We start from the raw sequence: 26,348 nt of genomic DNA, 5'->3' as shown, positions 1-26,348 counted from the left end.
TTGGGTCCATAAAGCAACCCAAAAAGTTTTGAAGAGAGAAGAATGGGAATCCTTTCATAGTCATGCATGTTCTCTCTTTCCTCTGAGTTCCAAATAACGTTAATGGAACAGTCTTCATTCTGCCCCTGTAGAGCCTTTACAGCAGGTATTTAGGGCCCATAGAATAGTCAGAGTCTAGCGTTTCCCCGCTTACCCTAGTAGTCTTTGGAAGTAGTCTTTGGAAACTGGGAATGCTCAGGGTTCAGGAAGTTGAGATCTTGGTGGTAATAGGGCTGGAGAAACCTTTACCTGTTCAGCCCCAGCCTGGTGCATGCCTGAAGGACAAAATGATCCTGAGGCTCTTTACTCCTCCATTGCATTTCCTAAAGGGCCACATAGTAAATATTTTAAGCTTTGTGTGCCATATTGTCTCTACACAACTATAATGCCTCAAAGTACTAAAAGCAGATGTGGGGAATATGTAAATGAATGGGTGTGACAGTATTTCAGTAAAACTTGATTTACACAAACAAGCAATCAGCTAGCATGCCATAGTTTGTTAATGCCTAATCTCTATCATTAAGCGTACGGTTTAATTTAATCGAAGGTATACCTATAAAGATATATACATATATGCCTGTATATTATGTATGTGTATAAATATGCATTATATATTAATATATTATAGATACAGAAAAATTTCCCTGAGCAACTAATTATATATACACATATATGCATATGTATTGATATATGTAGCTATAGATATGTTTATGTCTATGTGTGTGAGAGAGAGAGAGAGGCAGAAACAGAGTGATAGAGAGTTTCTTGAATAAAGAAGAAATATATTGATTTACATTCCAGTACAGGTACCTCATCTAATTGTGGAGTGAGTACTTTGCGTAGTACTGATGTAGGACAGTTGAGTGCTTAAGGAACATGAGAATAATGAGCTAAGACCTGATGAGTTCAATTTGTGTAAAGGCAATAGCTGTAATCAAATTCTTGATCTATCTTTTCCCATTAAAATCCATGTGGGATAATATCCAAAATAAGAGAAACTCACACAACTCAATAGCAAAAATACAAACAATCTGATTAAGAAAAATGGGCAGAAGAATGGAATAAACATTTTTCCAAAAAGATATACAGATGGTCAACAAACATATGAAAAGATGCTCAACATTATTAATCATCAGGAAAATGCAAATCAAAACCACAATGAGATATTACCTTTTACCTGTTAGAATGGCTCGTGACAAAAGGATGAATCTTCATAAATTTTAGTTTTCCAATATGCGAAACTAACTCTACCTAACTTTCAGGGTTATTATGAGGATAAAATACAAAAAGTATATCCCTCAGAATACACCAAAGAAACTCTAAATGAACTTATTCGATAATGCATTTCAAAAAAATAGGAAAACAGGAAAATAATTGTCTGGATGTGGTATTATTTTCTCCTATGTCCTGATACAGAAAATGCTTCCATAGTGCCTTATAGTAATGCTTTATCCACTTCAATTTATTTTTTTATATACCTCTTTGCTTTTATCCCCACAGTATATTCTTATGTATGGTAATTATAGTTACTCTAAGGGGTTCAGTCATCAGATCTCTAACATAACTTAAAGGATTTCTTTTGACATTAAAAAATATATATATATGCCTAGTTAAAGTTTCAACTCTCCACTTTGTATCCCTGTATAAACCAGTATACTTTCTGGCTGGCTATAGTTAAGAATATTGTATTGTATATTTGAAGTTGCTGAAAGAGATTTTAAATATTCTCACCACCATCACACACATACACAAATTCTCACTATATGAGGTGATCGATGTATTAACTAAACTCATTGTGGTAATCATTTTGCAACATATACAATATCAGATCATCATCTTGTACTTTAAACTTACACAATATTATATGTTAATTATATTTCAATAAAATTGGGGGAAAAAGGTTTCTCTCCTGTAGAGATGTTAAGTGTTGGCAAGAGAGCATTAGTTTAACGGTTATGGTCTTATTCCTGCATAGGACACCAACCAATTTTGTCTCAAATAACAAAGAATTACATATACTTTTCCTCTACTTCTTCCATAAAGTAGCTCTATCATCATCATCAAAAAAAAAAACTATCGGACCCAAAAAATGAGAAAATATTTCAAAATTTATTACATTCTTATAGCCATCTAGATTTCCTTATCTTTATTTTCATTGATTTCTACTTAATTTAAGATAAATGTAATGTTTTGGTAATACAATGAACAATAGATTTTTAAAATCCTCTACTGTTGTTTTCAAAATTTAATCTAGAGACTATTTATTAACTCTTTTAAAGATTTTGTCTATTCTGTGAGTCTATTTTTGTTTTGTTTGATGATTTGTTCTTTAGGTTCCACATGTAAATGGGAGCATACAGTATTTGACTTTCTCTGACTTATTTCATGTAGCATAATGCCCTCTAGGTCCATCTATGTTTTCACAACAGGCACAAGATTGTTCTTTTTTATGGCTGAGTTATATACCTAGTAAAGATTTCACCTCTCCATTTTGCACTCCTGTCTAAACCAGGATACTTTCTAGCTGGCTGTATTTAACAATACTGTATTGTTATGTATGAAGCTGCTGAAAGAGATTTTAAATATTCTCACTGCCACCACATATTTATATTATTTATATTTATTTTTATGTTTATATTTATATATATCACATATTCTTTATGCACTGATCTATCAATGGACACTTATGTTGCTTACACATCTTGGCAATTGTAAATAATAGTGCAATGAACATATGGGTGCCTATATCTTTTCAAATTAGTGTTTTTGTTTTCTTTGGATAAATACCCAGAAGTGGAATTGCTGAATTATATGGATTTTTATTTTTAATTTTCTGAGGAACCTCCATATTCATTTCCATACTGGCTGCATCACCATCAGCACATGACCATTTCCATTTCTCCACATCCTTGCTAACACTTAATATTTCTTGTTTGTTTGTTTGTTTGTTTGCTTTTGATACTAGCCATTCTGGCAGGAATGAGCTAATATTTTATTCTGGTTTTGATTTGTATTTCCCTGATGATTAGTGATGTTGAGCATCTTTTCATGTATGTTTTGGCATACATCTGTATATTCTTTGAAAACATGTCTGTCTATTCATGTCCTCTTGCCCTTTTTATTTGAATTCAATATTTTGTTGAGAATTTTGACATGTATGTTTATGAAGGATACTGGGCTGTAATTTTCTCTTTTTTTGCAGTGCCTTTGTCTGGTTTTGGTATCAGAATAATGCTGCCCTCGTAGAATAAATTTGGAAGCATCCCTTCCTCTTTAACTTTTTGGAATAGTTTGAGAAGAATAGGTATTAACTGTTCTTCATATGTTTAGTAAAATGTTTTTTGGGAGGTTTTTGATTACTCATTCAGTTTCATTGCTAGTAATCCTTCTGTTCACATTTTTTCTATTTTTTTTTCTGATTCAGTCTTAGAAGATTGTACATTTCTAGGAATTTATCCTTTTTCTTCTAGGTTGTCCAATTTGTTGGCATACAATTATTCTTAGTAGTCTCTTCTAATCCTTTGTATTTCTGTGTTGTTAGTTGTAACTTGGACTCTTTGATTTCAAATTTTATGTATTTAGCTCCTCTTTTTTTTCTTGATGAATTTGGCTAAAGATTATTAATTTTGTTTAGTCTCTTTCTTCCTTATTTTTTTTAATGCTTATTTCTTTTTGAGAGAGAGAGAGAGAGAGAGAGAGAGAGGCAGTGTGAGCAGGGGAGGGGCAGAGAGAGAGGGAGACACAGAATCCGAAGCAGGCTCCAGGCCCTGAGCTGTCAACACAGAGCCTGACGCAGAGCTCCAACTCATGAGCAGTGAGATCATGACCTGAGCCAAAGTCAGTTGCTTAACCTGCTGAGTCACCCAGACTCCTCAATTTTGTTTAGCCTTTTAAAGAACTTTATTTGAGTTGTATTGATCTTTTCTATTTTTTTGTCTTTATGTCATTTATTTCTGCTCTGATGTTTATTATTATCTTCCTTTTACTAATTTTGGGCTTTGTTTGTTCTTTTCTGGTTCCTATATATATATATATATATATATATATGGTTAGGTGTTTATTTGAAGTTTTCTTGTTTCTCAAGGTAGGACTGCATCGCTTCTAAACTTCCCTCTTAGAACTTTTTTTTTTTTTTTCAGCGTTTTTATTTATTTTTGGGACAGAGAGAGACAGAGCATGAACGGGGGAGGGGCAGAGAGAGAGGGAGACACAGAATCGGAAACAGGCTCCAGGCTCTGAGCCATCAGCCCAGAGCCTGACGCTCGAACTCACGGAGCGCGAGATCGTGACCTGGCTGAAGTCGGACGCTTAACCGACTGCGCCACCCAGGCGCCCCTAGAACTTTTTTTTTGTTTGCCGAGTCCCATGGATTTTATTTTGTGTCCATTTTCACTTGTCCCCGTGTATTTTTTTTATTTCCTCTTTAATTTCTTCATTGACTCATTGCTTAGTAGCGTTGTTCAATCTGTACATTTTTGTGAAATTTTACTTTTTCTCTTGTAACTGATTTCTAGTTTCCTACCGTTGTGGTAAGGAAAAATACTTCTTAAACTTATTGAGACTGGTTTTGTAGCCTAACATGTGACCTATCCTGGAGAATGTTTCATGTGCACTTGAAAGCAATATATTTGGCAGTTTGGGGATGGAATGTTCTATATATATCTATGAAGTCCATCTGGTCTAATGTAGTTGAAGGCCAATGTTTCCTTATTTATTTTCTGTCTGGATAATCTATTCATTGATGTATCTGGGGTGTTAAAATCTCCTACTATGACTGTATTACTGTCAATTTCTCCCTTTATGTCTGTTAATATTTACTGTAAATTTTTAGGTACTCCAGTGTTAGGTGAATAGATAATTACAATCGGTATATTCTCTTGGGGGATTGATCCCTTTATCATTATGTCATGTCCTCTTTGTTTCTTGTTATAGTTTGTTTTAAAGTCTGTTTTTGTCTGCTCTAAGTATTGTTACCCACATTTCTTTTTGCTTCCATTTGCATGGAGATATCTCTTTCCATCCCTTTACTTTCATCCTGTATGTCTGTAGGTCTGAAGTGACTGTCTTGTAGACAACATAGACATGGAACTTTTCTTTTTTAATCTATTCACCTATGTCTTTTGGAAGGTAGTATGCTCAACATTGTACCACCAATGCCACCCATCCTATGTCTTTTGATTGACACATTTAGTACATTTACATTTGTAGTAATTATAGTAATTATTGATAGGTATGTAATTGCCATTTTGTTAATTGTTTTCTAACTGTTTTTTGTAGTTCGTGTCCTTTTCTTCTTCTCTTGCTTTCTTCCCTTATGATTGATGTTCTTTAGTGTCATGTTTAGATTACTTACTCTTTATTTTTTGTATAATTATATAGTTTTTCATTTGTGGTTACATTGGTGTTCATATATATTACACTATTATATATATATATTACATATATATTATATATGTATATATTTCATATATATTATATGTGTATATATTACATATATGTAATATATAATATATATGTAATATACGGAAGTATATATTACATATAATAAGTCTACTTTAAGTTGAGGGTCCCTTAAGATCAAACATATTCTAAGGGTGCCTGGGTGGCTCAGTCACTTGGGTGTCTGACTCTTGATTTTAGCTCAGGTCAAGATCACTAGGTTGTGGGATTGAGCCCCACATCAGGCACTGTGATGGGTGTGGAGCCTGCTTAAGATTCTCTCTCTCTTGGGATGCCTGGATGGCTCAGTCGATTAAGCATCTGACTCTTGTTTTCAGCTTAGGTCATAATTTCATGGTTTATGATGAGTTCCAGCCCCATGTAGGGCTCTTCACTGACAGCACAGAGCCTGCTTGGGATTCTCTCTCTCCTTTTCTTTCTGCCCCTCCCATGTTTGTGACCTCTCTCTCTCTTTTTCTGTCTCTCCAAATAAATAAATAACCTTTCAAAAAAGACCAAAAAAAAAAAGATAATTTCTCTCTCTGCCCCTCTCCCCAACTCACTCATGCTCTCTTTCTCTAAAATAAAAAAGGGGCAGCTGGGTGACTCAGTCAGTTAAGTATTTGACATTTGATTTTGGCTCAGGTCATGATCCTGAGGTTTGTGGGTTCAAGCCCCATATCAGGCTCCACACTGACAGCATGGAGCTTGCTTGGGATTCTCTCTCCATTTCTCTCTGCCCCTCCTTTGCCTGCTCTCTCTGTCTCACTCTCAAATAAATAAACTTAAAAATTTTTAAATAAAATTAAAAAATACAAAACACATTCTAAAACACTAAGTTATTACTATCTAACCATGTTTTATAGTTTTGAGGTCATACTTTACATCTTTAAATTTTGAGTATTTTTTTAGTGTTTATTTTTGAGAAAGAAAGAGGAGCAGAGAGAGAAATAGACAGAGGATCTTAAGCAGGCTCTGCATTGACAGCAGCAAGCCCAGTGTGGGGCTCGAACTCGTGAACTGTGAGATCTCATGACCTGAGCCAAAGTCAGATGCTCAACCAACTGAACCACCCAGGTGCCCCTGTGTATTCTTTAACTAATTGCTGTACCTATAGTTGATTTTATTCCTTTTGTCATTTACCCTTCATACTAGCTTTATAAGTGGTTGATCTACTACCTTTATTATATATTTACTTTACTAAGAGTTTTTTTTTTCTTTTATAATTTTCTTATGTCTAGTTATGGCCTCTTCTTCTTTTTAAAGAAGTCCCTCTGTCGGCTGCCTGAGTGGCTCAGTCAGTTAAGCATCCAACTCTTGATTTCGTCTTAGGTCATGATCTCATGGCTCATGAGATCAAGCCCTCGGTTTGGCTTTGTGCTGACAGCATGGAACTTGCTTGGGATTCTCTCTCTGCCCCACTCTCTCTCAAAATTAATCAATAAACATTAAAAAATAAGAGGTCCCTTTCACATTTTTTGTAAGGCCGATTTAGTTGTGATGAGCTACCTTAACTTTGTCTGAGAAACTCTTTATCTCTCCTTCAATTCTGAATTAAAATCTTGCCAGGTAGAGTATTTTTGGTTGTAAGGTATTTTGTTTTTGTTTTTGTTTTGTTTTTTCCAGCACTTTGAATATATTGGGCTACTCCCTTCCAGCCTACACATTTTTTTTTAATTTTTTTTTCAACATTTATTTATTTTTGGGACAGAGAGAGACAGAGCATGAACGGGGGAGGGGCAGAGAGAGAGGGAGACACAGAATCAGAAACAGGCTCCAGGCTCTGAGCCATCAGCCCAGAGCCCGACGCGGGGCTTGAACTCCCGGACCGCGAGATCGTGACCTGGCTGAAGTCGGACGCTTAACCCACTGCGCCACCCAGGCGCCCCCAGCCTACACATTTTTTGCTGAAAAATTCACTGATTGTCTTAGGGTTGCCTTGTATGTAACTAGTTACTTTTATCATATTGCTTTTAAGATTCTCCATTTTTAAATTTTGACATTTTAATTATAACATGTCTTGGTGTAGACTTCTTTGGGTTCATTTGGTTTGGAGCTCTCTGATTCCTGAACCTAGAAGTCTGTTTCCTTCCCTAGATTAGGAAAGTTTTAGCTATTATTTCTTAAATGTTTATATTATATTCTTCAGTTCTGATTTCTAAAAGTATACTCTCTGACTCTTTCGTAAAGTTCTCATCGTTTTCGTCCTTTCTTCTGAGTTCTTTGAGTGTCTTTATGACCATTACTTTGAACTCCTTATTAGATAGATTGCTTTTCTCAATTCAGTTTAGTTTCTGTTTTGGTTTGTTTTGTTTTTTCCTCTGAGGTTTCCTCTTTTTCTTTAATTAGAATATATTCCTCTGTCTCCTCATTTTGCCTGACTCTCTGTGTTTATTTCTATATATTGGGTAGATCAACTATATCTCCTAGTGTTGAAAGTAGTGGCTTTATGTGGAAGGTATCCTATGGAGCCCAGAAGAACATTCCCCTCTGGTCACTGGAATCAGGTGCTCCAGTGGTAACCCCTGTGTGCCATTCTCTTGTGGCTGAGTTGAGACTGCTGTGGGCACACTTGTGGGTGGGGTTGTCTCTCACACCCTGGAGTAGGAGCCATTTTGGGGGTAGCACCAGTCCAGGCTGAGGCCACCTGCAGGATGACGCTAGGGGGAGCTGCTTTGAGGGTGTGCTGGTCCTAGGCAATGCTGCCCGCTAGGTGCAGCAGCATGGGAGTTGCATTGGGGTGTCATTCAGCTGAGGCCACTCAGTAAATGCAGTGGTGTAGGAACCACTTTAGAGGGAGCGGGTGTGCTGTCTTGGCCATCTCTCTCTCTGTTTCAGTGCAAATGCAGTGGAAACAGGACTTAGATGATTCCAAATTTTCCATTATTGCATTTATCTTAGTTTCATTAAAATTATTATAATAAGGAACCTCAAAATTTCAGGCCAATGAAAAAAATACTTAATAGCTATTTATAAAAGTGTCCCTTCCCCTACTTCCTTCCAAAAGCCATAAAAGTCCCAACTAATATTTCTCCCCCATAATGCCTCTTTAAAGACAGAGTGATTATTTTTCAAGATAATGATTTTTCCAGGCTACCTATGTCACAGATTTCGTACATGAAGATAAGCTGAACAATGTTTTATTTTAATGTAGTAAGTGGAAGAAGACTGATCTCTGTGCGTACTGGCTTGTGGGTGGATTGTTGTTTGTTTGTTTGTTTGTTTGATTTATTTGTTTGTATGTTTCAAGGCTGTTCCAAGGCAAATGTAGATACTAGCACTTAACTCATGACACTATTCCTAAAGTCCTCTTTTATAGAAAAAGAAAACTAGCTTTTTTTTTCTTTTTTTAAATAATCCTCTGTGTATGAATTTAAGGTCTTCAGAATAAGAAAAGGTTGGAGGGAAATTAATAATTGCAATTCTGTTTTGAATATACGATTTGACCTCAATATTAAGAATTATAATTGAAATGTCAAATATTTATTTTGGTATTGTTAGCCATCTTTGAATGAACATATATTTTATCCACTTGATTAGATTTAAGGACATGGCTCATCTTTTCTACATATTTAAATTCGCAGTGACTTCTAATTTTCACAAAATTAGAAAACATTATTTGTGTTGTTTTTAATTGTTATTTGTTTTTATACCTAATAATGAACACTCCCCACCTCACCATTTCTGCCAGATGATTCTCTAAGCACACCTTTGAACATTTTCATTTTTGATTTCACTGAAGGTACTTGATGAGACAACTTATTTTAGTTTTAAGCATTTTTTTCCTTTTTAAGTCAAAATTTATTCATGAATTCTGTTTTTAGGCCTCAATTTAGGCTTCTGAAATAAACCCGAACCAGTTTTTCTTTCTTTTTTTTTCCTCTGAAAAATACTTCAAATACTTAGTGAAATTCTTAGTTAAAATTGTCATTTTCAAGATAGACATTACCACTTCGGTTAAGTTAATTTACTTTGTACAATACTTTTGCATACACGAGATATAATTCAAGTCTCCATGCAGTTAAGGAAACAGTTAGGATCTGACCTTTCTATAGATGTCACATGGATTTAGGGCTAGAGTTAGTCTTTACCAAAAAAGGCAGAATTTTCTATGTCTTTGTTTACTTTAATAATGGTATTATCTAAGAAAATTGCTTGGTTAAATGGCCCTCCATGATGACCTGACCGTGATAATTTGAAATGCAAAGAAAACACTGAAAATTTTTTGTTTTCCTGGGTGTATGTAACCCATCCTCCAATAAATAACACATAAAAACTCAATTTTCATTACCTTCAGTCTTTATGTTCTATTACTTTACCATATTCATTGGATAAAGGCATATGTATGGGTCCAAAGTTACCTCATTCTTTTGCCAGTTATCAGGATCCTGTGGTTGCTATGCCATAGTGTTTGTGGTCAGTGACATGGAATTATCATTAAATTGTATACTTTACAGTATCCACTGTCTCTTACGTTTTAATTATTATTTTGTAACCAGAATATGAGCTATTTATTCCTGAATGCCATTTTATAAGTTGTCTTAAATTTCTGGATATCTATTATACCTTTAATTGCCTATTTTAATGATTAATTAGCTGTTTTTGTAATCTGTTACTAATATAGCCATAGAACTATAAGACTAAGAGTACAGTGGGGAGCTAGGTCATCTCTTGTTGTCTTTAGAAAAGGTCAAAGATGCAATCTGGTTTAAGTTTAAAAATTTAATAGCAACATATTTCCCTTGAAGAAAAGAATCATTTATTCTGAAAAAATATTCTAGGAATATATAGCCTAATACTATAGAAGTCTTACAACACTGGAAACTATTTTGTTATATGATTACTGTTGAATAAACAGAACAGTTTTTTGATACCCTATCCATTTAGGACTTTTGGTTTTTCTCAGTTATATCTTTTAACTAACTTATATGTAGAAATGTTTGACCAGTATCAATTGTTAATTTGAATTGTGCCTGTGCCTTTTAGTTGAAGCCTTAGAAATCAAAGGTTACCTTTCAGAGCAGATTTCTTCCTAGATTCTCATAGAAGCTAAGTGCTCCATATCTGAATAATTCCTATGTAGCCAGTTGAGATCATTCATTAGACTTCAGTTGAGCATCTGTGCTTGTTCCTTCTGTGTGTGTGTGTGTGTGTGTGTGTGTGTGTGTGTGTGTGTGTCCTATTCATTCCTCACTCCTATTTTGCTACCCTTGGGCAACCATACTAATGTGATTCACATATATCTTTTGAATTTGTATATAGTTTTTTTTAAACAGGTCAGCAAACCAACGTAATGAATTTTATTTTTTATATTTTGGCATGTATTGTAAAAGGCACTGCAGAAATGTATGATGGGGAAAACCATGGGATTAAAAGGAATGACATTTAGGAAGTAGAAAGTAAAGTTATGAAGGTTTAAAACTTCTTTGAAAGACTTAAGATTCTGACCATGAAATATCAAGTAGAGACATGAAACATTTCAACCTGTAAAGTCAAAAAAGGTAGAGACAAGGCAAAATCAAGGAGTGGCCAGAGAAATAATAATTGCAGAAAACAACATTTCCTTTGCATAATTGTGTGGGGTTTTTTTTGTTTGTTTGTTTAATTTTGGGTGAAACAAATGACAGCAAAGAAATGCAGGTAGAATGAGAGAGGGAGAGACAGAGAGAGAGAGAGAGAGAGAGAGAGAGAGAGAGAGATCAAATGTCCCCAGGGAAACTATTATTTACTGCATTGTATCTTAAAGCTTTTAATATTCTCATGCACATTGTAAATCTTCAATGAGGAAAATAGCAGAGTGTTTTGTTTTGTTTTCTGTTTTTGAAGTAGGCTTCATGCCTAGCATGGAGTCCAACCAACATGGGGCTTGAACTCACGACCCTGAGATCAAGACCTGAGCTGAGATCAAGAGTCAGACACTTAACCAACTAAGCCACCTAGGCACCCCAAGAAAACTATTTTTTAAAGATTGTGTACTACGGGCTTAAGCATTGTAGAAATTTGAAAAATACTGGTGTATGACTTACAAATCATTTAGTTCATTAAGGGAAAATTATGTAACCCATAACTAATCAGTAGATCAGGGGAAAAAAATCTTTTCAAAAATTAGAAAAAATCAGTAAAAAAAGATCTGTTTTTAAAAATAAATTTAACTTTTGAAATTTAATTATCTACTAATATTTACTTTAAAAAATTCATCAATAAGTTTAATTTCTCTCCCAAACTCTGAGTTAGGTTTTAATATTCTATTTTACCCTAGAGTGAGGTCATAATAAAATGGAAGCATACATGGTTTAAGTCTGACTTGTACTGATATAAATATAAAAATTTGTTGGGTTTTTCTAACTTAAATTTTTTTTAATCTTTATTTATTTTTGAGACAGAGAGAGAGAGAGAGAGAGAGAGAGAGAGAGAGAGAGAGAGGAGGTGAGGGGGAGAGAGAGGGAGACACAGAATCTGAAGCAGTTTTCAGACTCTGAGCTCTCAGCACAGAGCCTAATGCGGGGCTCAAACTCATGAACAGTGAGATCACGACCTGAGCTAAAGTCACATGCTCACCTGACTGAGCCACCTAGGTGCCCCAGTTTTTCTACATTTAAATACCACATTAACTTGCATGGGATTCTACCTACATATTTATTGAGGAAAGCATTCTCTGCTTAACAGTATACAATTTAATATTCCTGGCTGATCCAGTTATTAGGACAAAAAATTAAAAAAAATGGGTAATAATTTCATTCCATTTCAGTTTTATTTCTGTTCTGTGTCTGTCATTTTTGTTGTTCCAGTAGCTGAAACAATAACTAACATTAACAGGGGCTAAGACGAGGTGATTATAGCCTTTCTCCCTCCAGTAATCTGTAAGTGTTAATCATTTCTTGGAAGGCATCAGCTACCTGAGTGGCACAAACCATTCCAAAAGAAATGCTGTTCATGTTCCTAGAAATTGCAATTCTGATGTTTCTTATTTTTGACATTCTTTGAGAAACTTTGTCCAAAGTTTTTTTTCAGAGTATATTCCAAAGCAAAAATACTAAGTCCTAAGATACATCTTTAGAATGAGAAGGATATGGGATAATCTTCCTACTAAACAAATATATTCTGATGGTATCAACTCTTTTGACTAAAAATAGGAAAACAAGTTTAAAAAAACACTAGTCAATTATAGGTAATATCAATCACAAGTATATTAGATATTTTACTTTTTTATAGCACCAAATATTTTTCTACTTATTAAATCAATTATTTCATTCCATAAGTGAATAAAGACATCTATCATCCTTTCTCCTTTCCTTCCTTCCTTCCTGTATATCTTTCTATCAAATTTTTATTTATGTCTATGATATCTACTCTTTTGACAATATCATTTTAATGATATTATGAAATCTACAGAGGTCTGGACTCTGAAAATTATAGAATAGTTTTAATGCCTAGAAAAGTGAATTTTCTCACAAGATAAGTTTGAATTACTTAGTCAAGTCAAAATCCTGTCACCAAAGAACAGGCATTGTGATTTTAATTTTTAAAAGATGTAAAATATTTGGATTTAAAAAAATTTAATTTTTGGTTTAAAATCAACATCAGCTTTAGCAGTCACTAAAAGTTTTGGTGAACTGAAAAATTTTCCACCATTAACTGGAACAATCTGTAGATTTGGAAACCAAGGCCCAAAAAAGCTACATTATTATTTTCTAATGTTTCTGTGTATTGTATCTAATGCTAATTAGTATAGTTTCTAACTCTCTATGAGAGCCAATAACCTTTTTTTTAATTAAAAAAAATGTTCTGTAACATTCCCATTCCTATTCTAAAATGAAATGTTGCATTATACCTATCTTTTTTTTTAATTAAAAAAATTTAATGTTTATTTTTGAGAGAGAGAGAGACAGAGCATGAGCAGGGGAGGGGCAGAGAGAGACAGACAGACAGACAGAATCCAAAGCAGGCTCCAGGCTCTGAGCTGTCGGCACAGAGCCCGATGCAGGGCTGGAACTGACGAACTGTGAGATCATGACCTGAGCTGAAGTTGGACGCTCAACTTACTGAGCCACCTGGCGCCCCACGTTATACCTATATTTATAGATAAATTTTCTAAACTCAATTTAATACATAGATTATGATATAAAGGAGTTATGAGAAGTAATTTATAATAAAATAGGACATAGTTCAATATATAAATGTACAAACTAAGGGAGGAAATGGAAAGAAGTGATTAGATACTCTTTTAAATTGGTAATAAGTTCTTGATAATTATCTAAGCACAGCGAAGTGAAGTCATCCCTCAGTTTGTGTAGAAGTTGCATTTCTTAAAAGTAGTAAGTGATTAATAAAGGGCTCTGTAAAAAAATACTTTTGTACATATGTAAAATTGAGTTCAAGTCTAGATTCACGTAATTGTAAATACATTTGCACCGTTGTAAATATCTCATAGAACATTTTAAACTTGGCTGAGTCTCAGTTCCTTTTACAACACTGCCCTGTATATTGCAGTACAACCAGATTCCTGGTCCCTGACCACTGAATTTCCTAGTCAAATGCCTCCTATGTCTCTGTCCAACTCCCATCCCACAACCGACTCAACCAACTGAGCCACCCAGGCGCCCCCACGTTTTTCTTTTTTTAAGGCAGAGAGTGAAAGGTGTGTCTCCTACTTCCTCTTGTCCCCTCTTCAGAGGCAACTGTGATTTCTAGTTTCTTGTGTCCCTCCAGAGATGTTCTGTGGTTGTGTGTGTGTGTGTGTGTGTGTGTGTGTGTGAGAGAGAGAGAGAGAGAGAGAGAGAGAGAATAACTCCCACTGTCCCCATCTTAGGTTTATTTTCTTCCACGTAGAGGTTGCATACCCCATATATAGGTACACTGTTCTTTACCTTGCTTTTTTCCACGTAATTCTCTAGCTTGGGGATAGGTTCGTTTCAGTACGTTTAAATCTGCCTGATTATTTTAAATGGCTATATAGTATTTCCTAGTAGAATTATACCATAATTTTATTTACCCAGGCCTCAATTGATGAGCCTTTAGAGTTTTCTCACACCTTTCCTTTTATAACAAGGTTGCAATAAATGCTTTTGTACATGGGGGTATATACCTATGGCATCCAAACAAAAAAAAAAAAAAAAGTGAAGTGAAACCCAACCAAAACTCTCCGAAACTCACAGAAGGGATGGGACTGCTTCCATTGAGAACCACTAAGATAAGAAATTGTTTTAAAGTGAGAAATGTAGAAAGGTCTTCTGGCAGCAAGTTATCTTTCTTTTCTATCTAGAATTCCTCAAACACATGGGATTCTGCACCTACGAACAGCTATAAGGACTACAGACAAAAAATAGAATGGATGTTTGTTGCCAGAAGCATTCTGTGAACCCCAATTTCAACAGATTAGCTAATGGAATATAAACAACTGATGCTCACTGTTGCCAGTTACATAACAGACATTGCAGTTGAGTATATTACAAATAAGCTCACTGACTAGTGAATACTGAAGGGGCTACTGAAGCTCAGGTTTTTTATTATTGTTGACACTTCCTTGAATTCAAGCAATACAGTTTAATGTTCAGATTATTATATCAGTATTGGCTTTTGTATATTTTAATTGCCCTTGGTCATGAATAGCTATTCAAATTATAACCTGAATTTAACTTTCTAATCTTTAAGAATAGTGAGTTAATGGAAAAGGTGATAAAACGGTAAGAAGAAGACAGTAGAATTCTATGAATCCATTACAAATGATGACATAATATATATATTCATTCCATGGAGAGATTTATTATATATTAATGGAAAAAATAGAACAAATTAATACACTCCTCACTCAGACTAGGTCTCTCGAGATCTTTCTATTTCTTGTTATGATGAGTGAGTCTCCATTGAGCCTGGGCATTGTTTTTTCATTGTATGAAATTCTGCATCTTATTTAAGCCTTTTGTTTTAACAGGATTTCCCTGATATCACTATGACATAGGAAGGTGAGGTCTTGCCTTGTTAGTGCCAGGTGAAGTAGAGGCTACAGTCCCCCGCTCAGCCTGTATTGACACTTAAGGCACGATCGTGTGTCTCTTTACTTCTGGACGAAGATGGGAGTGACAACTTCCAGCTGGTCTCCACTGTCACCACTGTGGATTAGCTTAATTATTCCTGGATGATACTAAAAGTCCTAATTCTCCATTAGGCTTCTTCAGACAGTAGTCTTGCAGAAGAGGGGAGGGCACCTCACTACAGCCAGATGTGAGTCTAAGCACAGGCTCTCCACTTGGCCTTTAAGCTGTCCACTTGGCCTTTGCTGGTGTGGGTGTGTATGGGTCACAGTTCTTTATGTGGTGTTTGGATTGAATAGAGCCTTCTAGCTATAATCTTTTCTGGTCTTTTGCCTAGAGAGAGGAGGCTTTTGTCATTGTTTGTCTGTGCATATTGGCATTTCTGAGTTGTTAGCTTCCTCAGTTCCAAGTCTGGGTTATATGAGGCAAAAATAAAGCCCAGGGAAATCATCCACCTATTGTTTCTTAGTCCCAAGTTCACTAGCTGTGTTGCCTTCTTCTCTCTACTTTTGTCTTCTTACATTTGTTATATATGTAATTTCCAGGTTTTTAGTTGTACTTAGTGAGAAGAATCAAAAAAATATGTCTAGTGAATCTTCTCAGAAGCAAAAGTCAGTGCTTATAGATTTATAAAAACTCAGAATAGAAAAATAGAAATACCTTATTTATTGTTTTATAAAATGTTTTTAAAGATAAAAGTCATGTTCCACAAATTTCTAAAACAACAGAATGTCTATGTTTTGCCAGTGGGCTTAAATGGGATAAGATTTATTAAAGTACATATGATATGCCATAATTTACCAGAGCCCAAAGACACTGAAACAGTGGTTCACCATGAGACCTAAATATTGTAGAAATAAAGATGGTGGATTGTGCTGTCTACATTTTATCATCTGTAACCACGATGGATACATTTATCACAGAGCGAATACAATGAAGTTTATATGATGATATGACATCGCCAAATACCAGTATCTGAGAAAGAATGAGAAAGGAGTGAAAAGAAGTCTGAAAGTGATGTTTAATGACACTGGTTTAATTCCTGAATCTGGTTCTACAGAGATGTGATCTTTAGCAATTAACTTAATCTTTTGAATCACAGTTTCTACATTTTAAGCTATGTTTAAATTTTTCTTCCAACCCTAACTTCTTGTGATTCTGCCATTGATTTTGTGGAACTCAAATAGGTGAGCCTTCGGACACATCTTTTTACATATTAATAAGTATAAAATATTATGCCATATCTTGATTATTTTATTCACTCAGACATCTTAGCTGCAAAATAAAACTTACCACCTCTCACAAAGCAGTATGACATAGTAGAAATAAGTAAGTTTAGGTTATAGACATAGACATCGGTCTAAAACTCGGATCCTTGACCTATGGTTTAGTTTAGACATTTTCTTAATCTTTCTATGTCTTAGTTTCTTCTGTAAAATAGAACTGATAATTTATGCCTCATAGAGGGTATTTTGAGGATTTAAAGTAGTATATGCAAAGTGGTACCTAACAAATGTAAACAAATGCTAAATTTTATAAAATTCTCCTTGAATAATGCAAGTTAAAAAATATACCCAATTTAAAAGTTTGTAACTGCATTCACCACTCACATGTACATTTGTTTGAACATGAGTTATATCAATTAGAATAAATCATAAAGTGCCTCATTGCTTCTTCTATAGGATCACTAACATCTCAAGAATAGAATTCATTTTCATCTTTGTATTCCCAAAAGCAAATAACCCAAAGTCTGGTGCATTGGTATATTCAGCAAATATTTGCTGAAGCAATGAGTAAATAGATGAATAAACTAAAGAGAAATTAAAATAATGTTTTCCTAAATAAAATAAAAAGTAAACAGGTTTACAAAAAAAGACCAAAATCAAAGATTAGCTATTTTGAGGGCCTCAGTCAGCCATACAGGGTAATTTTCTGAAGTCTGTACAACTGATACTCCAATTTGGTTAGATAAGAATGTTACTGCAGTAGGGTTAATGGCATTTATTTTGAACAAATCCCCTTGATTTAAATCCACATACATTTCAGTGATGGTTCAGCTTGGTTAGTCGTGCAAATTAAAGTGTTACTGAAGCTGAGCTCTTTCAAAAGAGATGTGTTCTGGAAAAGAATAAATGGTCAATCTCCAGGGCAACTCGTGTATTCACCCAGAAAATAAATGGTGTCCCTTCAGAATTTGATACTGATACTGATGGATTGATCTAGTATTTCTTAGAAGCTTTCAATTTGTTAAGCATCAGACAAAATTTTCAAAAGCAGCCACCTGTCCCACCAGCCTCATTGTAGAAATTCATATGCAAAAAGAAAAAGAACAGATAGCTAAGGAAAGCCATCTTGCACGTGCATGCAAACACACACGAACCTATTTTTTCCTAATGAATTTTGCTTGGAAACCAAACAGAGGGCAAAGCGTGCAAAAAAGTTTTAAAAATACTTTCTTTGGTGAAATAAATCAGTATGTAAGGGGGAAAGTAGGAAATTGGAAAGCCTCATATTTAAATTCAGGAGATTCTGAATTAGCTTACATGAATTTTTCTCTGAATGTCTAGTTAATTTTTTGATTTTTTCTTTAATTTGAGAGAGAGAGAGAGACAGCAAGCAGGAGAGGGGGCAGAGGCAAAGAGGGATAGAATCTCAATCAGGCTTCAGGCTTAGCATATAGCCTGAAGTGGGACTCCATCCCACAACCCTTGGATCATGACCTGAACTGAAATCAAGAGTTGGACATTCAACTGTCTGAGCCAACTAGGCACCCCTCTGGTTAAGTTTGTGCATTGTCTCTAGATGATTTTAATGTATTTCTTGTTAATTGCATGCATAAAAACCAACATAAATTTATTTAACCTTGAGACAGTATCTTGAAATTTCTTTCTGTGTTTGACTCTTGAAAACTTTTACAATGCCAGAAAACTTATTAAAACAAATTAATTATGGTTTAATTATTATTTAAACAATAATTATTTAAACTAGTTAAAAATGATTTAAACTAGTCTAAAATAAAAGCTCAGGTACAATATGTCTGTAATAAGAAACAAAAACATACACTTGTTTCTGAGCTTCCCAGCAGCCAAGACGTTAAGGGAAACGTTTGAGGTTATATATTACTTTGATTTAATTGAAGGGAACAGAATTGTTTAATATGAAAAATAGATATTTTCCATGGCCCTAAGATTTGCAAAGCTATTGTAACAAGATCTTTTGTTTACACAGGGAGCTTTGAAAATATATAGAAGCTAATGAAAATCAAAATGCTAAGTAATTTCTACTAGCTCATGACTAATAAATCATCAAAAAATATGGTTGGCCATCAAGATATATAATACATTTAATAATTTTCAATTAGGTTGTTAAATTACTAAAAGGACGCTAATATTTAAAACTAAGTTAAAATTAAGTTAGTAAGATAAACAAGCTCAGTTATTGCCTAATTATTAGAGATCAAAAAATAATAAAGAAAAATGGAAGGAAAATGTAAATAATGTTGAGTAAAGGTATATCTTAGAGGGTGGTAAAACTAAATAGTTACTCACATGAAAGAAGGAACTTCTAAAAGCAAGCACTACTGCAGACTCTTAGGCTAATATTTCCACCAAGATTCAAACAGAATCCTGTGATCCTAATGTAGCAGCTGCAAATTTGTATAGTCAATAGTTTATCCTGATAAGATCCTAATTCCAGACACTGAGGATTAAAGTAGCCAGGTGTCTATTCTCAGTATTGGGAGCCTGGAGGTCAGTACAGTGGGGAAACAGAAACAGTACCTCATGTACTTCTACTGGCCCCCTCAGAAAGCTAAGCTATCAACTGAGCAGACCATCTACCTCTGGAGCTGCTTAATGGTAGAGACATTAAAGGGCATATTACTTGAATCAAAACTAAATGCCCAGAATAATGCTGCCTCAGACAGAAGGAAAGAGCATATACGTCTTAATTTATCAATGATATATTAGAATATGTAGAACAATTTCTTAATTGCACATTAGAATCCCATGGGGAGCTTTTGTGTAATACTGATATCTACCCCATTCAAGAACAATTTAAATCAGAATTCCTGAATGAGATGTGGATCTCAATTTTAAAGTTCCCAGTTGATTGTTACGCCTAGTAAAAATTTGGATTCACTATTATAGGCTACTATAAACATAAAGGAGTTTACTCAAGGTATAATCAAACATACACTAAATGAGAATATCATTTTTTTTTTAATTTAGAGTTTGGATCTCTCTTACCTGATTCAGAGTTTCTGAGTGAATTTGCATAGCATTTATCAAAATCTTGGTGTCCACAGTGCCCAGAACATTTCCCCCCCAAATGTAGGACTTTATCAATGATAGCAGGTGGTATGCAAAAACAGCACCAATTTAAAGTTAATACATTAGTGTGAAAAGTCATTATCTTCTTAATTCTGTTTTAAACTTCTGATTGACTTAGGAAGCAAGGTGAATTGTGTTGCTAGTATATATTTAACACCCCTGTGACACTTACTCTATTACTGAGTTGGAGGGTGGGGGGGGGGCAGGGAAGAGAGAACTCAGACTACAGTTTGGTGGGTAATAGCATCTAATTATAACTTGATAGTATTGTTTCCATTTCTTTGTGGACATTTTTAGAGTTGCATTCTGTTTCTTCTAACTGATAGTGGATTTCCGTTATGGTAATGTGTCAATTAAAAGAACAATTTAAAACAAATGATAATAGAATTTGTATTCAGATAAGGACAAAAAATATGTGAAAACATTTATCTCATTCAGATTTAATTTAAAAAAAAAAGCCTAAGAAGAGAGTTTATATTCTAGTTCTTTACTAGGTATGAAATCCCAGGAAGTAGTAGTGAGGGAAGAAGTGAATGGTCTGAAAAGGAGAAAGGGCATATAGGAAGAGGTGTGCTATAGAGCTGACAACTTCTTGGGATCAGGTGCAATGGGTTTCATCATCTCTTGAAACTGTCTTCAGAGAAGCCAGATAAACTCTCGCACTTCAGGAGTTTCCATTGGCAAGTAGTGTAGTGGGAATGAGACAAATATTTCTTCTGGTCCTTTCCTCTTGTTTGGAGATTTGACCCATGGGCCATTAATTTCCCACCACCTGAGGAATGGTCAGAGGCTCCAGGCACAGGCATGAAGTGAGAGCACTATGCTTACATGAAGTTGTTAATAACATTGATTATACAAAAAGAAAAGAAAAGAGAAGAAAGAAAAGTGGCGATAAGTCTTAAAGCCAATGTGGCTGAAAGGATATGAAGTGTTACATAAGGTGTGCTTTTTGTTTTAATAGCAAATTAAAATGTATATATTTAAGGTGTACATTGTAGTGTTTTAATAAACATATACATTGTTCAGCGATTGCTACAATCAAGATAACTAACATATTTATTACCTCACATAGTTACCAATTATTTGTGTGTGAATAACAGTTAACATCTATTCTCTTGGCAAATTTCAATTATGCAATACACTATTGTTGACTATAGGCACAATGTTATAGAAAAGGTCTCTAGAACTTATTATTTATTTATTTATTTATTTATTGACTTATTTATTTAAAATTCAAGTAGGTTAACATGCAGTGTAGCATTGGTTTCAGGTGTAGAATGTAGTGATTCATCATTTACATACAACACCCAGTGCTCATCCCAAGTGCATAAGACGTCTTACACAACAGAAGTCAGGTAACTAAAGACTAGAAAGTATTTCAGTAATAAAGTCTGATCATTCAGGACCAGGGATAGTGCCATTGGCTTTATTCTGACCCTCCAAAAACTTACAAATTTTTGTAACAATACTCGTGTATTTGAGCTGCTCAAAACCATCAAATATTTTTTTTTAATAACAGCTGCCATTTAGTGGGTATCTAACTCTTTTAGTCTGTGTTTGACATAATTATCACCAAAGCAACTTTTTTCAGTTTTACCAAGTGAGGCACTGAAAGTTAGCTAACTTGAGGTCAGTAATCAAATCAAAATCATAAGACACGAAGGACTGAGTCCTTTCACTTGCTATGTGTCATTTTACAATCCATGATCTTTTCAAAACTGTCCTTGTATATTTGCTACCTTTTCCCCAAGCAGTTTTGTCTTAGGAAATCATTAGCATTTTTTGGTGTGTTTCAAATGTTTCAATCTTGTTCTTAGGTCCAAAGATACATTACACAGACCTAATGATTGGGAGAATTTGTTACTTAACAAACCAGTGCTTCTCAAATTCTCATGTGCATTCAGATCAACCAGAGATGTTATTAAAATGCAAATTTTGACTTAGTAGGTCTTGTTCAGAGCCAGAGACTTTATTTCCTAAGATGTTTCCATACTTTTAGTAGCAAGGGTATAAATGTTATTAACCACAAACTATTTTGATGATTTATAGATATCTGTAATATATAATACAAGTATTGAAGCAGTTCTCAAGCATTATGTGACAAAGCGACTCACAATATGTTAAATGTTTTTTTAAACCTTGGACCTAGAAGGGGAAACAGTGTATGGGGCTGGGGCAAGGTAAGTTGTGGTAACGAAGAAACAGAGAATGGGGCTTGAGTGCAAATGCCCCTGGTATTATAAAATAGGTCCAGCTTTATGATGAGACAGATTTAATGAATTAATTAATTTTTATCTAGCTCAATAAATGTTTGTTGAATGAAAGGAAGACTTAATTATCAACAATTGCCATAGAAAAACAAATCACAGGAAACTAATAATGTTGCCTTGGTTTAAATGTTGAAAGTTGCTTAGAAAATTATGCAAAAGAAGTTTTCAATTTCGACCTTAGGTCCCCCCACTCTGTCTTCTTATATCAAACCTAAATAGAGGAAGTAAATAAAAGCAATGATGCAACGTTCATGTCTGTAACTCAGTTCCTGGAGGCCTCACCCTGCTGATATACTGCTGTAATAAATTACACAACTAGTGTGCTTCTTTTGATTTATTGCAGCAATAGATCATGAGTGTGATGACTGACATAAACATGTGTCCCACAGACAGCTGGGCTTCACGATATTTTATTTCTCTTTACACATTTTCAATTGCTTAGTTTGGAAAATAAGAAAGAAAACAAATTGACAAATGCTGGAAGATATTTCTGAAGCAGCCCTCCCCATAGACTCTTGAAGTAATAGTTTTTAAATTGAGAAGTCCCAGTGTTCTTGCTTTTATTCCCTCCCAAAGGACTATTTTATAAAGAAAAAAAGAAAAAAAATAACCCATATGAATTAACATTTTATAAATTCAAATTGTAAGGGTTTTTTTGACTATGTAAATACATAATGACAGTCTTAATCTGTGTTTCCTCATTCGTTCTCTGAGCCATTATAAGCTATCATGAAATTGAAATTATAGACATTTAATATCAAAGTAATTACCTAATAGGCTGTTATACCGCTACTTTAAAAGGAAAGAGTTATTCTGTCATGAGTCCAATCATTTTTTTCTAATTTAGAATAAAGTGTAAATTACCCCTTTTTCTTTCATGGTTTAAACTACTTTATCTTGGCTGCTGAGAGCATTTCTCCAGTTGGGCACACAAGGCCTCACAATAATATGTGGTCATCTATTTTCTCTGTTCTTTGTATCTATATAGAGAGCTATGTGAAATGCATATTATTTGATTGCAAGAATTTTTTGACCCTCATCAACATTTAATATTACCAGACTTGTGTGTGTGTGTGTGTGTGTGTGTGTGTGTGTGTGTGTGTGTGTGTATAAATATAATAAGACACTGGGTCAAGTTCTTTATTGCTACAACCAGATAGCCAGAGTAGTAGTTAAGAATTGGTCTTCCACATCTATACCTGCAGCAAAACAATGAGATCCAATGGAATCTTTCACTGTGGGTGGCAAGTTACATCCCATAGACAGGAATAGAAAAGAATGGATTTTTTTTTCATTTATATATAGAAGAGAGAGAGCGACCATCTTTCCCTCCCAAAAGGAGAGAGGATAAACATTTTTTTTTCTCTAAGACTGGTCCTGGCCTTTCATCCTAACTTTTTGGAGTATAAATATATCTTTCAAAGGCCAGGTAAAACCTGAGTGCCACAAGTTTTTAAGGCCTAGAAATTTATTTAAATTTGGGGATCCATCATTTTTGACATTTTGAGATAGTGGTCATCTTTTTTGTACCTTGTGCCTTAACATAGGGACTTGGCTGAGCTGTCACTTGACCCTCTTAGGTAAATTGTATTATCCTTTCAGATCAGAGAAACTAGCTAGAAAGTGGCTATTAATCTAATTTGCATGGCATGTGAAGTACAATATTTCTGGGAAAAGGAAAGCAAATTTTCTCCATATTTATATTGCATACATTTCTGTGTTTCTGGAGGCTAAGGCTTTTTAGCCTTTGGCCTTTAAGGCTAAGTGCTCAGAAGCACTGAGAAATCCAAGGAAGTTTTACTTTCCCAAAAAGGCATAGTATGCAATTTTCTTATTCACCTTAAAGAATTTGAGATCCTCCTTCTCCTTCCCTCCCTACCCACTTTCTTCTTTTCCTTGTCTCCTTTTTGCCATGAAACTTCTTTTATCTCCCTTCTCTTGCCAAAGCACAGCAGTAAACAAAACAGACAAAAACAACCCGTGTGCTCATGTGAGATTATATCTAGTAGGAAGACAGACACTAACCAAGATAAATAAATACATGGTAAGTTAGGCAGTGATACTTACACAAAAATCATCTTGGGAAAAAGAGATTTATATTTTTGAGAGAGTGACCAGAAAGTCTTCATTGAAAGAATGATGAAAGTAAATACCTGAAGCAAATGAGAGAGCTAGGTAGCCAGGTGGGTATATGGTGGAAAGGTGTCATGGGAAGAGAGAACTGCTAATATGAAGGCCTGGAGGAGGGATCACAACTGGTGTGTAAGAGAAGGCCTGGGAGGCTGAAGGGGGAGTTGAGAGGAAAGCAGTACAAACTTCATTTTCTTATTCAATACTCATTTCCCTTGTCAGTCTCACAGACTACCTTGGATGGTACCATGTGGAGTGATCAGCACCAATATATTACCTGTATTAGATTTGATTAAACTCTTCTGCCCTCACCTAAAAGGTTGTGTCTTTGTAAATGAGAATAAAGGTGAAGAATAACCAAAGATGTTGGCTTTTTCTAGATTAAGCTTCCTTAGAAAAAAGAAACACTGAAACTGTGTAATTGAGATCTGTCACCTTGTGTTTTCCTCCATAACAATTTAGTACCTAAAACTTGTTAATTTTTTTTTTTACTGATCAAAATTATGATATTCAATGGTGATTTTCAAAGACCAAGTAAGAGGTTAGGTGTATTCATCACCATGAAAATTTGATTTGGCAATGACTCACCAGTTTTTATTTATTACAAAGTTTAGTTACTGTTTTTCTTATTGATGATGACATTTTTTCAAGGTTAAATTTTTAAAAATCAATTATTTTGAGTGAGATTATAGGGAAAGGTTGAAATATCTTTAGAAAAACAGTTAAGTCATATTTATTTTTTATATTAAGATTTTAAAAATTGATGCAATTATATTCAACTATATAATTTTTTTCCTGCTAATACATATGACAAAAAAAGGAAGGCTAAGAAGTGATTTGGACAAATTCTTTAAAATAAGGAATTGAATGAATCAAGTAAATGACTTAGCAAATCCTGAAGTCTATATTGGACATGGTTATTTAATACAAATAAAAGTTTGTCAACACAGAAATGCTATAAAAATATGACATTACTAGGCTCATTACCTTGAGAGATAGTACTGGAAATGTAAACTAATTTAAAAAGTTTGACAAATGGATCAATGCCAAAAGCTTCTACTCTTATAGTGTTGTACTCTGCTCTGTTTTCAAAATTGACACCTCAATAAACCTCTGCATTTTTCAGTGGCAAATCTCTATTGATCATAGGCTAAGTGGGAGGAAACATGGAAATGAACTTGTGTGGCAATGATTTTATTTGTATGTGACATCTTTTGTCAATTCACTACTAATTGCACTAGTATATGGTTCAGAACAGCAAACTCTTACACTGAAGGAGAAAAACACAGTATGTTTAATTCAAGGGAAGAAAATATTCTAAGTTAATACATTGAGGAGAATATATGGACTAGATGAAGCAAATAAAAATTAATAGAAATCTGTAAGAAAGGAGAATGAGGCTTCAATGTGTTTATTTTTGAAAACAAAACAATGAGATGAGTAAATAATGTCACTGAATCAACTATTAGAGTAAATGAGTAAAACTGAGCTGGGCTAAACCACTGTCAGTTTCACCCCCCTGCCCCCACGCCCCCCACCCCGCCCAGGTATAGACCACTTTTAGGGTAATATTATAATGAGAAAAAGCCACAGACAATTGAACTAAACAATAATTAGGGATGGTGTGATAATTCTTTCTTGGAGAATTTTTGGAGAGGAAGTATGAAGAGCTTATTTAGGTGTGTGTAAGTTGAGCTGACCTTAGAATATAAATGGTTGAAAAAAAGAAATGTCCAAACATGTGACCTCAAGAATGATTAGATTCTGACAGTCTTGTACCTTTTGGTGGCATGCTTACATTTTATGACTTTTTGCTCATACAAGTCTGAGTAACCACTGTCTGGAAATGGAATACTTCCTTCTTCTGATAACATTGCTTTGGGTTGGCTTACATTACTAGTAGTTGTATTAGCTGGTTTCATTATTCCTTTCTCTAACTAATGTCTTTACAAAGAAAGCAAGGGAGTAGGAAAGAAAGGCTCTGGAATCAAAATGTAAAAATTCCAGTGAAATTGTTTTGGGGAGAAAATATATATAGTTAGGCTTTGTTCCCCAAGCATCTGAGCAAGCGCTATTAGTACAGATGTTCAAGTGACCACAAATATGGG

The 26,348-nt window shown here is 34.5% G+C and overlaps 1 protein-coding gene across 1 annotated transcript in view; it reads left to right on the top strand.

Moving 5' to 3' along the window:
* LRP1B (LDL receptor related protein 1B) overlaps positions 1-26,348 on the top strand; it is a 1,940,511-nt gene that overhangs the window by 1,588,615 nt on the left and 325,548 nt on the right. The window lies entirely within an intron of this gene.

This window comes from Felis catus, chromosome C1, assembly GCF_018350175.1.
Source record: "Felis catus isolate Fca126 chromosome C1, F.catus_Fca126_mat1.0, whole genome shotgun sequence".
In the NCBI taxonomy this organism is placed as follows: Eukaryota; Metazoa; Chordata; class Mammalia; order Carnivora; family Felidae; genus Felis; species Felis catus.
Note: the sequence above shows the minus strand (reverse complement) of the source record. Positions and strands in the feature narration are given on the sequence as shown.